We start from the raw sequence: 17,745 nt of genomic DNA on the forward strand, positions 1-17,745 counted from the left end.
CATAAAGTAATTCTTCTTGAAGGCTGAGTAATGATCCATTGTGAATATAAACCACATTTTCTTTTCCCATCTTTTGAAGGGCTTCAAGTTTCACTCCATAGCTTAACTATTGTTAACTATTATTAATTGAGCTGGTACAAACACTGATGTGGCTGTGTCACTGTAGTATGCTGATTTTAAATACTTTGTATATATGTATATATATTGTGGAGTGGGATAACTGAGTCAAATGGTGATTCCATTCATAGTTTTTTGAGGAGTCTCCATACTGCTTTCCATACTGATTGCGCCAATTTGCAGTCCCACCAACAATATAAGAGTGAACCTTTTCCCCACACCCTTACCAACATTTATTGATACTTGTGTTCTTGATAATTGCCATTATGGCTGGGGTGTGTTTTGCTACAAAAAGAAGAACATGAGAATAGTAACAAGGGGAATCTGTTTTAAGAGATTTTTATTTAAATCATGGTTATCACAGGATGTTATATGCTAATTATAGTTATTTAGAAAAGAGTAGTAAAACCATAATGCATTGGAGCTGAGTTCATGAGGAAAGTTTAAAATAGGTGAGGGAGGATAAGATTCAATGCAAAGGTGGAGGACTTATACTAGGAGGGAAGACAAATTATTTGGCACAGAGGAATGTAGATTGTTAGATCTGATGTAGAAGAATATGCATATTCTCTTCTAATTTATTTTATCCCTGAAGTGAATAAAGGAAGGAAATCAGCTATGAATGAAGAGGATTAAAACTGTGCTGAGGGGCTGGGGATGTGGCTCAAGCAGTAATGCACTCACCTAGCATGTGCGGGGAGCTGGGTTCGATCCTCAGCATCACATAAAAATACAATAAAGATGTTGTGTCCACCGAAAACTAAAAAATAAATATTAAAAAATTCTCTCTCTTCTCTCTCTCTCTCTCTCTCTCTCTCTCTCTCTCTCTCTCTCTCTCTCTTTAAAAGAAACTGTGCTGAAACTTTGCGGCATATAAAGATTTTAAACAACTAACTCAATTTCTTCTTAGTGGCACAGAAAACATTCTCTAAGATCACATTTAGGGAACAAAGCAAGTTTCATCAAATACAAAAAAACAGAGATAAGTTATGCATCCTATGAGATCATAATAAGTGAAATGAGAAATCATTCTCATTTCATTCTAAGATTCTAAGATGAAACCTTTTTTACAACTGGTGTTTAATATACTTTTGAATGAGGAAGGAATCATGGAATAAATCAGGAGAGAAATAAAACAAATGCTTAGGAATGAATGAGAATAGAGATACAACATACCACAGTCTTTGAGACATTATGAAGACAGTTCTAAGACAAAGTTTATACAGCACTTAGTTCCTAGATTAAAAATATGGAAAGATCATAAGTAAGTAATTTCATGTTACACCTCAAGAGACCAAGAAAAGAAGAACAAAACCAAAATCAGAAGGAGACTGGTAATAGTTAAGATCCAAGCTAAAACTAATGAGTTGAGAAAAAACAAAGGGTCAATGACACAAGAGTAGACTCTTTGAAAAGATAATTGAGAATGATAAACTTTAGCCAAACTAACCAAGATAAGTTCCAAATCAACAAAATTCAAGAAGAAAAAAGGAGATAACAACATAGATGATTGTGAAATCTAGAGGAACATTAGAAATTATTTTAAAAATCTACACTCCAATAAACTATCAAATTTCTGCAGACATATGACCTACACAAAATGAATCATTAGGATATAAAAACCATAAATAGACTAATAACAAGCAATGAAATTGAAGCAGCAACTAAAAGTCTTCCAACAAAGAAAAATAAAGAACCAGATTAATTCCGAGTCACACTCCACTAGAACTTTAAATGAAAAAAAGAATGACAACAATTCTCAAATTATTCCATGAAATAGAAAGTGAGGGAACACTTCCACATTTATTCTATGAAGCAGATATCACCCTGATACTTAAACCAGACAAAAGCACATCAAGGAAAGAAAACTACAGACAAGTATTCCTGCTGAACATAGATACAAAAATTGTTAACAAAATATTGTAAAGCCTCACTCAAAAACTTAGTACAGTCGGGGGTGTGGCACATGCCTGTAATCCCAGTGGCTTGGGAGGCTGAGACAGGAGGATTGCGAGTTCAAAGCCAGCTTCAGCAACTCAGCAAGGCGCTTAGCAACTCAGTGAGACCCTGTCTCTAAACAAAATATAAAAAGGGCTAGGAATGTGGCTCAGTGATTGAGCACCCCTGGGTTCAATCCTCAGTACCAAAAAAAAAAAAAAGCAGGAAAAACATAGCACAATGACTATACACTATGATCAAGTGGGTTTCATCCCAGGGATGCAAGGTTCATTGGATGTATGGTTCAATATATGAAAATCAATAAGTGTGATCCACTATATAAAGTTAAGAACAAGAATCACATGATCATCTCAATATATGAAGAAAAAACATTCAACAAATCTGGCACCCATTGGTACTTAAAATGCTGGAGAAACTACGGATAGAAGGAAGACACCTCAAAATTGTAAAGGTTACACATGATGAACTCAAGTACAATATCTTATTGGAAAAGAAAAAATATGAAATAATTTCCTCCAAAATTAGGAGCAAGACAGGGATGTCCATTTTCATCACTTCTATCCAATATAGTTCTTGAAATTGTAGCTGGAGCAATCAGGAAAAAAGAGAAAAATAAAGATACACAAATAGGAAAAGAAGAAGTTCAAATTTTCTGTTACCTACTCTGTAGGAAAATAAGTAGTCATATTATCTCTGTTGACTTCCTTAACATGACTGCTATGTAAAAGAGCCAAAAACTCAACCAGAAATCTAACTCCGCAAAGTAACAGGCTGTAAGATTGACTTTCATAAATCAGTCACTTTCCTATATGTTAATAATTAACCTACTGAGAGAGATCAGGAAGAATATGCCCCTCATAAAATCCTTAAAAAATAAAATACTATGTAATAAATCTACCCAAGGAAGTAAAACCTCTGCAATGAAAACATAGAACACAGATGAAAGAAACTAATCAATATCTTAGAAGATGTAAAGGTGTCCCATATTCTTGGATTAGCAGAATTAATATTGTCAAAAAGGTCATACTATCAAACACATATTCAATGCAATCCACATCCAAATACATTTGGTCTACTTCATAGAATATAAAATTCTATGCTAAAATTCATTTGGAAGAGTAAAAGGACCAGAATGGCGAAGGCAATCTGAGCAGGAAGTGTGATTCTTGAGGCATCACAAAACCAGATTTCAAATCATACTGTAGAGCTATAGTAACAAAAATAGCATGGTTTTGGCACCAAAAAAGACATGAAGAACAAGAGTATAGAATAGAAACCACAGAGACAAACCCACACAGATATAGTCATATGAAACTCAGAACAGTTGCCAAAAACATAATTTGAAGAAAAATAGTCTTTAATAACGTGTTGCTTTGTCAGAGTGGATGATTCTTGAGGAATTCAGATAATGTTTAATGAGTGTCATCAATTCTGCAAGAAAAGCAAAAAGTGACTTTTGTGCAATGAATTGCTAACTCTTGCACAAGACTGATAAATGGACCTGTCCAGAAATTTTAAGGCTGCTTGACTGTCTGGAAGATAGTTGAGTAATTACTGTATTTTAATGCAGTCCTTGTTTTAGGAGACCTGAAATTATAAATAATATAAGCAATTTTAAATGAGGAAATTAGTACATTTTAAACTTAGTTAATTTAAATTTATTTTCTTTGTTGTATTAATAGATTTTTAATTTTCTTGAGTTTCTTAAGAATTAGATGTTCTATCCTTCTTATTCTATTAGCAAAGAACATTATAAATTAATATAATTTATAAATTATAAATTACTATGATATAATTCATAATGTATGGCATTTTATGACTTTTTTCAGTAGAGAAGCCAAAGCAGTATTGGTATTGCCCAGTCATTTTTTGGTTCTAGATTTAGAATAAACACAGAATGTCTACATAAACAAATTATGGAATATACTTGGACAACATATTGTGTTTAGAAAAACACTATCTTGTAAGAAAAAATTAGCTTTTTTAGGGTGAATTCTGGAATATGCTATTGTTACTTTGGCAAATCAGAAGGCACATTTTTAAAATTAAAAAAGTAATATTTTCAAAACAAACAAAATATTAAGGGACAGTAAGTGATTTTCAGAGGTTGGGCAGTTTTTCTATAATGAGGAAAGGCTAACATGCTTAGGGATATCTCTGTTGTCTTTCAGAGGTGGTATGTGTTTGAAATAGTAAATTGTTGAAGTAATTACTGAGTATTGTTAAAATGAGGTATGTGTGAATAGAAATAAACATTGTGTAGTGGTAACATAGATCCTCACATGACTATGAAGTATAAATTTTGGCTTGGATGGAGAAGTAAGTAATACAGAAGCTGTAAGAGATTAATTTTTTTTCAATTTTTTTTAATTTTTTTATTGTTGGTTATTCAAAACATTACATAGTTCTTGATATATCATATTTCACACTTTGATTCAAGTAGGTTATGAACTCCCATTTTTACCCCATATACAGATTGCAGAATCACATCAGTTACACATCCATTGATTTACATATTGCCATACTAGTGTCTGTTGTATTCTGCTGCCTTTCCTATCCTCTACTATCCCCCCTCCCCTCCCCTCCCCTCCCCTCTTCTCTCTCTACCCTCTCTACTGTCATTCATTTCTCCCCCTTGTATTATTTTCCCCTTTCCCCTCACTTCCTCTTGTATGTAATGTTGTATAACCCTGAGGGTCTCCTTCCATTTCCATGCAATTTCCCTTCTCTCTCCCTTTCCCTCCCACCTCTCATCCCTGTTTAATGTTAATCTTCTTCTCATGCTCTTCGTCCCTACTCTGTTCTTAGTTACTCTCCTTATATCAAAGAAGACATTTGGCATTTGTTTTTTAGGGATTGGCTAGCTTCACTTAGCATAATCTGCTCTAATGCCATCCATTTCCCTGAAAATTCTATGATTTTGTCATTTTTTAATGCAGAGTAATACTCCATTGTGTATAAATGCCACATTTTTTTTATCCATTCATCTATTGAAGGGCATCTAGGTTGGTTCCACAGTCTTCCTATTGTGAATTGTGCTGCTATGAACATCGATGTAGCAGTGTCCCTGTAGCATGCTCTTTTTAGGTCTTTAGGGAATAGCCTGAGAAGGGGAATAGCTGGGTCAAATGGTGGTTCCATTCCCAGCTTTCCAAGAAATCTCCATACTGCTTTCCAAATTGGCTGCACCAATTTGCAGTCCCACGAACAATGTACAAGTGTACCCTTTTCCCCACATCCTCGCCAGCGCTTGTTGTTGTTTGACTTCCTAATGGCTGCCAATCTTACTGGAGTGAGATGGTATCTTAGGGTGGTTTTGATTTGCATTTCTCTGACAGCTAGAGATGTTGAGCATTTTTTCATGTACTTGTTGATTGACTGTATGTCCTCCTCTGAGAAGTGTCTGTTCAGGTCCTTGGCCCATTTGTTGATTGGGTTGTTTGTTCTCTGATTGTCTAATTTTTTGAGTTCTTTGTATACTCTGGATATTAGGGCTCTATCTGAAGTGTGAGGAGTAAAGATTTGTTCCCAGGGTGTAGGCTCCCTATTTACCTCTCTTATTGTTTCTTTTGCTGAGAAAAAAACTTTTTAGTTTGAGTAAGTCCCATTTGTTGATTCTAGTTATTAACTTTTGTGCTATGGGTGTCCTATTGAGGAATTTGGAGCCCGACCCCACCGACTGTAGATCGTAGCCAACTTTTTCTTCTGTCAGACGGCACGTCTCTGATTTGATATCAAGCTCCTTGATCCATTTTGAATTCACTTTTGTGCATGGTGAGAGAAAGGGATTCAGTTTCATTTTGTTGCATATGGATTTCCAGTTTTCCCAGCACCATTTGTTGAAGATGCTATCCTTCCTCCATTGCATGCTTTTAGCCCCTTTATCAAATATAAGATAGTTGTAGTTTTGTGGATTGGTTTCTGTGTCCTCTATTCTGTACCATTGGTCCACCCGCCTGTTTTGGTACCAGTACCATGCTGTTTTTGTTACTATTGCTCTGTAGTATAGTTTGAAGTCTGGTATCGCTATACCACCTGATTCACACTTCCTGCTTAGCATTGTTTTTGCTATTCTGGGTCTTTTATTTTTCCATATGAATTTCATGATTGCTTTCTCTATTTCTACAAGAAAAGCCGTTGGGATTTTGATTGGCATTGCATTAAACCTATAGAGAACTTTTGGTAATATCGCCATTTTGATGATGTTAGTTCTGCCTATCCATGAACAGGGTATATTTTTCCATCTTCTAAGATCTTCTTCTATTTCTCTCTTTAGGGTTCTGTAGTTTTCATTGTATAAGTCTTTCACCTCTTTTGTTAGGTTGATTCCCAAGTATTTTATTTTTTTTAAGGATATTGTGAATGGAGTGGTTGTCCTCATTTCCATTTTAGAGGATTTGTCGCTGATATACAGGAATGCCTTTGATTTATGCGTGTTGATTTTATATCCTGCCACTTTGCTGAATTCATTTATTAGCACTAATAGTTTCTTTGTAGACCCTTTTGGGTCCGCTAGGTATAGAATCATGTCACCTGCAAATAGTGATAATTTAAGTTCTTCTTTTCCTATTTTTATGCCTTTAATTTCTTTTGGCTGTCTAATTGCTCTGGCCAGTGTTTCGAGAACTATGTTGAACAGAAGTGGTGAGAGAGGGCATCCCTATCTTGTTCCAGATTTTAGAGGGAATGCCTTCAGTTTTTCTCCATTCAGAATGATGCTAGCCTGAGGCTTAGCATAGATTGCTTTTACAATATTGAGGTATGTTCCTGTTATCCCTAGTTTTTCTAGAGTTTTGAACATAAAGGGATGCTGGACTTTGTCTAATGCTTTTTCCGCATCTATCGAGATGATCATATGGTTCTTATTTTTAAGTCTATTGATGTGGTGAATAACATTTATTGATTTCCGTATATTGAACCAGCCTTGCATCCCAGGGATGATTCCTACTTGGTCATGGTGCACAATTTTTTTGATATGTTTTTGTATCCGATTCGCCAGGATTTTATTGAGGATTTTTGCATCTAGGTTCATTAGAGATATTGGTCTGTAGTTTTCTTTCTTTGAAGTGTCTTTGTCTGGTTTAGGAATCAGGGTGATGTTGGCCTCGTAGAATGAATTTGGGAGTTCTCCCTCCTTTTCTATTTCCTGAAGTAGCTTGAAAAGTATTGGTATTAGTTCCCCTTTAAAGGTTTTGTAAAACTCTGCTGTATATCCATCCGGTCCTGGGCTTTTCTTAGTTGGTAGTCTTTTGATGGTTTCTTCTATTTCCTCAATTGATATTGGTCTGTTTAGGTTGTCTATATCCTCCTGACTCAATCTGGGCAGATCATATGACTTAAGAAATTTATCGATGCCTTCACTATCTTCTAATTTATTGGAGTATAAGGATTCAAAATAATTTCTGATTATCTTCTGTATTTCTGAAGTGTCTGTTGTGATATTGCCTTTTTCATCCCGTATGCTAGTAATTTGAGTTCTCTCTCTTCTTCTCTTCGTTAGCATGGCTAAGGGTCTGTCGGTTTTATTTATTTTTTCAAAGAACCAACTTTTAGTTTTGTCAATTTTTTCAATTGTTTCTTTTGTTTCGATTTCATTAATTTCAGCTCTGATTTTAATTATTTCTTGCCTTCTACTTCTTTTGCTGTTGTTTTGCTCTTCTTTTTCAAGGATTTTGAGATGAAGTATGAGGTCATTTATTTGTTGGTTTTTTCTTTTTTTAAGGAATGAACACCAAGCAATGAATTTTCCTCTTAGAACTGCTATCAATATGTCCCATGGATTCCGATATGTTGTGTCTGTGTTTTCATTTATCTCTAAGAATTTTTTAATTTCCTCCTTGATGTCTTCTATAACCCATTGATCATTCAGTAACCTATTGTTCATTCTCCAAGTGGTGCATGATTTTTCCTTCCTCCTTTTATCGTTGATTTTCAGTTTTATTCCATTATGATCAGATAAGATGCATGGTATTATCTCTACTCCTTTATATTGTCTAAGAGTTGCCCTGTGACATAATATATGATCTATTTTTGAGAAGGATCCATGTGCTGCTGAGAAAAAAGTGTAACTGCTTGATGTTGGGTGGTATATTCTATATATGTCAATTAAGTCTAGGCTAGTAATTGTGTTATTGAGTTCTATAGTTTCCTTATTCAACTTTTGTTTGGAAGATCTGTCCAGTGGTGAGAGAGGTGTGTTGAAGTCTCCCATGATTATTGTATGGTGGTCTATTAGACTCTTGAACTTGAGAAGAGTTTGTTTGATGAACATAGCTGCACCATTGTTTGGGGCATATATATTTATGATTGTTATGTCTTGTTGGTGTATGGTTCCCTTGAGCAGTATGTAGTGTCCCTCTTTATCCCTTTTGATTAAATTTGGCTTGAAATCTATTTTATTTGATATGAGTATGGACACTCATGGTTGTTTCCGAAGTCCATATGAGTGATATGATTTTTCCCAACCTTTCACCTTCATCCTATGTATGTCTTTTTCTATCAAATGTGTCTCCTGTAGGCAGCATATTGTTGGGTCTTGTTTTGTGATCCATTCTACTAGCCTGTGTCTCTTAATTGGTGAGTTTAAGCCATTAACATTTAGGGTTATTATTGAGATATGGGTTGTTCTTCCAGCCATATTTGTTTATTCATGTCACTAAATATGGTTTGTTTTCCTCTTTGAATATTTTCCCCCCCTTTACTGTCCTACCTCCCACTGTTGGTTTTCATTGTTATTTTCCATTTCCTCTCCCTGTAATGTTTTGCCAAGGATGTTTTGAAGAGATGGTTTTCTAGCTGCAAATTCTTTTAACTTTTTTTTATTGTGGACGGTTTTAATTTCATCTTCCATCCTGAAGCTTAATTTCGCTGGATACACAATTCTTGGTTGGAATCCATTTTCTTTCAGTGTTTGAAATATGTTATTCCAGGATCTTCTAGCTTTCAGAGTCTGTGTTGAAGATCAGCTGTTATCCTGATTGGCTTACCCCTAAATGTAATCTGCTTCCTTTCTCTTGTAGCTTTTAAAATTCTCTCCTTATTCTGTATGTTGGGCATCTTCCTTATAATGTGTCTAGGTGTGGATCTCTTATGATTTTGCACATTCGGTGTCCTGTAGGCTTCTAGGATTTGGGATTCTGTCTCATTCTTCAAGTCTGGGAAGTTTTCTCGTATTATTTCATTGAATAGATTGCTCATTCCTTTGGTTTAGACCTCTATACCTTCCTGTATCCCAATGACTCTTAAGTTTGGTCTCTTTATGTTATCCCGTATTTCTTGGATGTTCTGCTCATGGTTTCTTAACAGTCTTGCTGAGTTGTCTATGTTCTTTTCAAGTTGAAATACTTTATCTTCATTGTCTGATGTTCTATCTTCTAAGTGTTCTACTCTGCTGGTAGTATTCTCAATTGAGTTTTTAAGTTGGTTTATTGCTTCCTGCTTTTCTAGGATTTCTGTTTGTTTGTTTTTTATAACCTCTATCACCCAGTATAGTTGATCTTTTGCTTCCTGGATTTGTTTGTGTAATTCATTGTCGAAGTGATCTTTCATTGTCTGATTTTGCTGTGTAATGTCTTCCTTGAGACTCCAGATCATCTGAAGCATGTATATTCTGAATTCTTTATCTGCCATTCCATCTGCTGAAGCTGTTACCTCTTCTAAAGTTGAGTTGACCTGCATTGCTTGTGGTCCTTTCTTTCCTTGTCTTTTCATACTGCTTGCGTTTCTTTCTGCTTGGTGAAACTGTTGTGTTTTTGAAAATTTTTCCCCCTATATATTTATATTGCTCTTGTATAGTTGAAAAGTCTCCCTTGCAGGGTCGGGCGGCAGTCTGCCTACCTTGCAGGCGCGGGCGGCGGCTCTGCTCTGCCCCTCCTCCAATTGGTGTGATGTGTCTACCACACCCGCGGACCGCTGGGCCTGTTCCGGGCGCGGGCGAAGGCTCTGCTCTGCTCCTACTCCAATTGGGGTGACGTGCCTTCCACCCCGGCCGGCCACTGGGCCTGTTCCACCGGTCGGTCGCAGGTCTGCCTACCTTGCGTTCACGGGCGGCGGCTCTGCTCTGCCCCTACTCCAAATGGGGTGACGTGTCTGTCGCGCTGGCAGGCCACTGGGCCTGTTCTGCTGGTCGGTCGCAGGTCTGCCTACCTTTCGGGGGCGGGTGGCGGCTCTGCTCTGCCCCTACTCCAATTGGGGTGTCGTGACTACCACGCCGGCAGGTCGCTGGGCCTGTCCCGGGCACGGGCGGCGGCTCTGCTCTGCCCCTACTCCAATTGGGGTTACATTTGTACCACGCCGGCAGGCCGCTGGGCCTGATCCGCCGGTCTGTCACAGGTCTGCCTACCTTGCAGGCGCGGGCGGCGGCTCTGCCCTGCCCCTCCTACCACGCCCGCGGACCCCTGGGCCTGTTCTGCCGGTCGGTCGCAGGTCTGCCTACCTTGCGGGCACTGGTGGCGGCTCTGCTCTGCCCCTACTCCAATTGGGGTTACATGACTACCACACCGGCTGGCCGCTGGGCCTGATCCGGGCGCGGGCGAAGGCTCTGCTCTGCCCCTACTCCAATTGGGGTGACGTGTGTACCATGCCGGCAGGCCACTGGGCCTGATCCGCCGGTCTGTCGCAGGTCTGCCTATGTTGCAGGCGTGGGCAGCGGCTCTGCCCTGTCCCTCCTACCACGCCCACGGACTACTGGGCCTGTTCTGCTGGTCGGTCGCAGGTCCCTACTCCAAATGGGGTGATGTGACTACCACGCCGGCAGGTCGCTGGGCCTGTTCCAGGCGCGGGCGGCGGCTCTGCTCTGCCCCTACTGCAATTGGGGTTACGTGACTACCACGCCGGCGGGCTGCTGGGCCTGTTCCAGGCGCGGGCAGCGGTTCTGCTCTGCCCCTCTGGCTTGATGACAAAGTGAGAGAGACTCGGGTGTTTGTGACTCACTTTCTTTACCAGGAGACCAACTGTTTCTGTCGCCGCTGGTATCGATGAAGTTCTCCCCTCTGCCACTTTCTGATGACATCAGATCTCTGCCATGTCGGTATCCCATGCGAATGGCAGCATTTCGTTCCCTTTGCCGGGTGACCAAAGCAACGGGTGAGTCCTGACCGGCCCTCACAAGCCCCATCTCAGTCCTGTTGCCACTGCCTATGAAGGCTCGGTTGGTATTTACCTCCACAGTATTCAGCAGGACCCGGACTGAGAAGCAGTTTCCGCGGGTTCTTTATCCCTGGGCCAGAGCAGTTCCGGGAGCCAGAATTCGGCCGCTCCGGGCTCGGTGTATGTTCTGATAGGAGCAGGCTCCAAGAAGCAGTTTCCGCGGGTTATTTAGCACTGAGCCTGAGTAATTTGTCTGCGAGCCGCAGGCGAATGGCAGCCTGAAATTACCTGTTCTATGGCTGAATGAGCTGCTATCAGTCGAAAACAAGGATGGTGACGTCAGCTGTCCAAGATGGTTGCCGCTGGCTTCCTCTGTGGTCTGACAGTTGTGGAGAACCGAATTGGACTGCTTCCTTCCCCCGTCTCAAACCCAGAATTCAGCACTGAGTACGGTGATTGCACAGCTGGCAGAAGCCCGCAGAAACTGCAGCGCTGTATCTTTGCGTTGCTATTTTCTCGTTTCCCAGCGCGCGCCGCAGACTCTAGCCACAGGGCGATTTGCTGAATAAGCAGCGTGACCCTCCGTGCGGACAAATCTCTCGTGTTTGAGCCCCCGTAGCTGATCCTCGTGCGATGGAAATCCTTCCTCTAGGTTTTGGAGCACCCCAATTTTGCTGGAAATTCCTAACAAGATAGCTTTTAGCCGTTCTAACTCGTCATTCTCCCACACAGTGATGTGGTACACGGGGGTAATGCTCTCCCTTCGCTGCCATCTTCTCTCTTCTTCTGTAAGAGATTAATTTAAGGAAAGATTTTTTTCATCTCTACAGTTTTCTTTGTAGAATTTTGAACAGAAAATTTCAAACCAATACGTGACTCTTACTTGATTTAATCAAATGGGCTGCCTAATAAAGCATTCAAAATTGTAGTGGGATTTGTTTTATAAGGGGGGTTTAATATGCCATTATTTTTAGCCAGTGACTTGGCAAGCTGAAGGTATGTGTGTTGTCATATAATTGCTAAAATTACCTAAATCACTTTGAGTAATTTAAAAACTCTATGAACTTAAGAGCATTTTGTTAGGTACTTTAATCCTCAGTAAATCATTAGTTTATGATCCTTACATTTCCTACAAGGACTCTATAGTTGTATGCATTAAATTGTGTATATATGTTCATACGAACATACAAGATATAAGCAATAGAAATTAAGTAATCCAGAAGAGGAGTCCATTATTCATTAAAGTATCCTTCTTTTGAGCCGAGTGTGGTGGCACACGATTGTAATCCCAGGGGCTAGAGAAGCTGAGGCAGGAGGATCTCAAGTTCAAAGCCAGCCTCAACAACCACAAGGTGCTAAGCAACTCAGTGAGACCCTGTCTCTAAATAAAATACAAAAAAGTGCTGGGGATGTGGCTCAGTGGTTTAGTGCCTCTGAGTTCAATCCATGGTACCCCCCCCCAAAAAAAAGTGTCCTTCTTTTGAAATTTGGATTTATAAACTTATAATGCAGTAACTTTAAAAATAGATAGTGCAAACATTCTTAGCATCCTCAATCTATTATGTCTAATTAAAATTTGTATAAATGCAAATTAGTGTAAGAGGATAAAATAATACCTAATCAAGTTATTTTTAAAACGATTGCCATAAGTTTTTGGTTTAAATATAAACTTTAATCATTTTGTATATATTCTGTGTTAATTTAAATTGCACCATTGTGATGTATATTTATATAACTGTGAAGAAAATGTTCATGAAATTTTGATTAGAATTGTAGATTATGTATGATGGCATTGCCTAAGACTGTCTTGCTTGTAAAGTTTTGAAGGTGCAATCAAATACTACTAGTTTTTTTTTTTTATTTTCAAGAGCTATCTAAAGTATTGAGTGTTTTTCTTCCTGTGTAGTACTTACTAAACAACTTTTTGTATTTAGGCATTTGCATCAAATTGGTGAACAAGATTAATAGCCATATTTTTTTTCTTTGTTAGTTGTCAGTGGACCTTTATTTTATTTATTTATTTATATATGGTGCTGAGAATTGAACACAATGCCTCACACATGCTAGACAAGTGCTCTACCACTGAGCCACAAACCCAGCCCTTAATAGCCATATAAATTCAACAGTTTTAAAAGAGTATGGGGGAGGGTTGGGTATATAATTTTCTAGGTCTATTTACATCCCAAAGTAGAAAGATTAAATTTATATTTACTGATGCTATTCATGTATACTTTTGTATATTGTAAAAACAGGATAGGAAAGTAAATCATACAGAAAATAAAAATTTTTACTATTCTGTAAAGAAAAAAAAAAAAACCAAACCTTATTGCATTGAAACCAGGATGTCAGGATGTTCATATGTAGAAGAATGAAATCAAACCTCTACCTCACACCCTGCACAAAAGTCTACTCAAAGTGGACCAAACACCTAAGAATTAAACAAGAAACTTTGCACTCCTAAAATAAAACATAGGTGTGAATATACTTTGTATAAAACTGGAGATACGAAAAATTGTGCTCTATATGTGTAATATGAATTGTAATGCATTATGCAGTGATATATAACAAATTAGAATAAAAATTAAAAAAAAAACATAGGCTCAACTCTCCAATATATTGGTGCAGGCACTGACTTCCTTAGCGAGACCCTAAACTACAAGAAATACAACAAAAACCAGTCATGGATCATCACCAAATGAAAAGCCTTCTGCACAAAAAAAGAAAACAAGAGCGTGAAGAGATAGCCTACAGAATGGTCAAGAATCTTTGCTGCTTACTCCTTCAATAGGGGATTAATACCCAGAATATGTGAAGAACTAAAAAACACTTAACACCAAATGATAAACAATGCAATCAATAAATGGGCAAAATAACTATACAGACATTCCTTGAAAGGAGAAATATGAATGGCCAACAAACATATGAAAAAAAGTTCAAAATCCATACCAATCAGGGAAATGCAAATCAAAACTACACTGTGATTTCATCTCATTCCAGTTATAATGGCAGTCATTAAGAATATAAATAATAATAAGTGCTGAAGAGAATATGGGGGAAAAATACACCCATACATTGAAATTTAATACAACCACTTTGGAATGCTGTATAGAGATTTCTCCAAACAAACACCCCCCTCCCCCTGCCAAACTTAGGAATAGAACCATTGTATATCCCAGCTCTCCCACTCTTTGGTATTTATTCCAAAGAACTAAAATCAGCATAGTATATAGATACGGGGACATCAATATTTAAAGAAGTACAATTCGCAAAAGCCTTGTTATGGAACCAGCTCAGGTGCACATCAACAAAAAAGGATAAAGAAAATTATATATATCCATATGTGGAATATATATAAAATTTTACTCATCCATAGAGAAGAATGAAATTATGGCATTTGCTGGTCAATGGAGGGAACTAGAGAATGTCATGTTAAGTGAAATAAGATTATTAAGGGTCAAATGTTTTTTTCTCACATACAGAAGCTAGATCAAAACAAGGGGAAAAAAATTGGAAATACTAAGAAATTAGAAGGGAGATCAATGAAATGAGAAGAGGATTTAGAGGAAGGGGCAAGAGACAGGAAATGCACTGAAGCAAATTATATTCCATGCATGTCTGAAAATGTCTAAATTAGACCCACTGTTATATATAACTACATTTCAAAAATAAAAACATTTAAGATGTCATGAAAATACATCATTCTTTCAGTGCAAACTTTGGAAAGGAAAATATTCATTTGTATGTTTACTCCAGTAGCCAATTTATCCTTTCTTTGAAAAAATTGCAATCATACAAAATTCCTATAGCATTTTCAAGATGTGGAAGTTATAACTAGAAAGTAAAGTTCCCAATAAATTGTCAATGTAGATACCACACAATAATTTTATTCTAATTCATGTAGACAACATTTCAATTTACACCAATTTTTTCTCTTTGATATTTTTATTATTTCAATTAAAATGTGCTAAGGGTCTTATTTTTACACTAAATCTTCTACTATTATCAAATCATGAAGTAATATATGTTATTAATTTATTCTTAATTTACAAGGGTAAATAAGACATAAAAGTACTCTGCATTAGCAATGTATCCATGATTTTTGAGAAATTGAACCATAAAACGTTTGTTCATTTCCTCACAATTTGTTTCACAAATAAACAAAAAGAGTGATGATGTGTCACAAAGTTCTTGCACATATTGAAAACAATGAAGGTGGCCAAAGGTAAATAACTTAATTGTTCTTTCTATTCTTGTGCTGAACAAAGGCTAGCAGAAAGCTAGCTAACATCAAAGGTGATGTTACTACAGGGAGAACAGTAATACTCTGATTTACTTCTCTGAGTATTCATAAATGTCAAAACTTTATTATCAGTCTGAAATTGTTGGTGAAAGTCAGACTTCACTGACCAAAGCTTCAGATTGTCCCACATGGATACATGGTCCAGGCCTGCCCCTGTGGATTCAGGTTTGAGGCCCACAACCATGCATACAATCAATAGTTACAATTTTGTACATCTAGGCTTCATGCCCATCCTCACAGAACCAGGAACTTGTCCCACCTACTGTTTGACAAAGATACCAAGCTACCCTTTCTGAGGAAGCCAAAAGCAAGCCCAAATACAGACAATTTCTATTGGCCTGCCCAGAATAACTAGATGGGCTTCTAGTATAGAGTTTTCCCATCTGGAGCCAGACTATGAAGAGTAAAATATGTCCCTATTTTATCAATTGCACAGTCATTAACTCATTACTACAAGGATTAAGAAAAATTAAGGGAATCTTATTAAAATGCCAGTGATTTGTCTTTAAAGGAGGAGATTTATGAACTTCCTGACAAGTAATTGAAATTAATCATCATAAAGGACTCAATTACTAGAGAATAAAAATAGACATCATGAAAATATTCAGGAAACAATAAAGAAAACCAAAAAAGTTTGACAAGAACATAAGAAGCAAACAGAAACTCTGGTGCTAAAGCACATAATTACTGAAGTGAAATTTTTCATAGAGAGCTTCAACCATAGAATTCATCAGCTAAGGAAAATAGCCAGTAAGCTCAAAGACAAGTCATTTTAAATTACCAAGTTAGAGGAATAAAGAAGAAAAAAGTTAAAAGAGCAAATAAAGCCAAAAGGAATTGCAGGACACCAACAAACGAACTAATATATACATTATGATTGAGAAGAAATACATAAAAACCGAAAGTTTATTTAAAGAATTAATGACAGAAATTTCCTCAAATCTGGAGAAAGATCCAAGTATATAATATAGGAATCTCAAACTTCCCCATTCAGGACATTACAAACAAATATGCATCAGGTCATATTATAATCAAACTATCAAAAATGAAAGACAAAAAGAGGATCACAAAAGGATTTTGAATAGGGCTAAACCAGCAGATTTCCAAGCAAAAACCTTTTAGGTCATGGGATAGTAAGATGACATATTAAACACATTTCAAAACAATAATAGATGGAAGGAGAAATTAAATAGCAAAATTTAAAATATCTTGTAAACAAACAGAATGGAGAGACAATATACCAAATTTTATAGGATGCAGTAACAAGAGTTCTATAAGAGAAGCTTATAATGAATGCCTATATTAAAAAATAAGAAAGCTCTTAAATAAACACCTTAATGTGTCATACCAAGGAACTAGAAAAAAAGTAGAATAAACTAAGACCAAAATTAATAGAAAAGGGCAAATAAAAGATCAAATAAGCAAGAAATACAATAAAAAATAGTAAAAGGCAGCACTTTAAAAATCAATGCAGAAGTAAAATAGAAATTTCAAAAAAATTAAAAGGCCAGCAAAAATAATTTAGCCTCTTGAAAAAGGAAAAAATCAGCAAACCTCTAGATAGACTAAGACATAAACTGAGAAGACCCAAATAAAATGAGAAATAAAATGGGAGACATTTTGCCAGACCTGAGATACAGAAATATAAAGGTTCCTAAATGAATATTATAAAAATTCTAATTAATTGGAAATTACAATGAACTGTCCAAATTCTTGGACATAAACTACTTATCAGGACTCAATCATGAAGAAACTCTTAATAGACCAGTAATAAGGAGATTGAATCAGTAAAATCAAATGTGTTCCATCAAAGAAAAGTACTGTACATGATGCCTTAACTACTGAATTTTATCAAATATTTAGAGGAAAAACTAACAAACTTTGAAATTGTTCCAAAATATTGAAGAAGAAAACTATTTTCAAGCTTATCTTACAAGGCCAGCATTGCATTTAAACCAAAACCATACAGAAAAGAAAACTACGGGCTAATATCCCTAATGAACATAGGTACAAAATATCCTAAACAAAACACTAGCAAATTAAATTCAACTGAATATAAAAAAGATCACTTGTGGGGGTGGGGTTGTTGCTCAGTGGTAGAGCGTTAGCCTAGTATGTGTAAGGCCCTGGGTTTGATCCTCAGCACCACATAAAAATAAATTAAAAAAATAAAGGTACAATACCTTTGTGTCCAACTACAACTAAAAAATATTTTTAAAAAGAGATCATTTTTATGATCAAGGGGGATTCAACTCTGAGATGCACAGATGGTTCCTTATATG

Source organism: Marmota monax, unplaced genomic scaffold (assembly GCF_021218885.2).
Source record: "Marmota monax isolate L192 unplaced genomic scaffold, Marmota_monax_Labrador192_F-V1.1 WCK01_AAM20220418_F8-fsc00134, whole genome shotgun sequence".
Lineage (NCBI taxonomy): Eukaryota > Metazoa > Chordata > Mammalia > Rodentia > Sciuridae > Marmota > Marmota monax.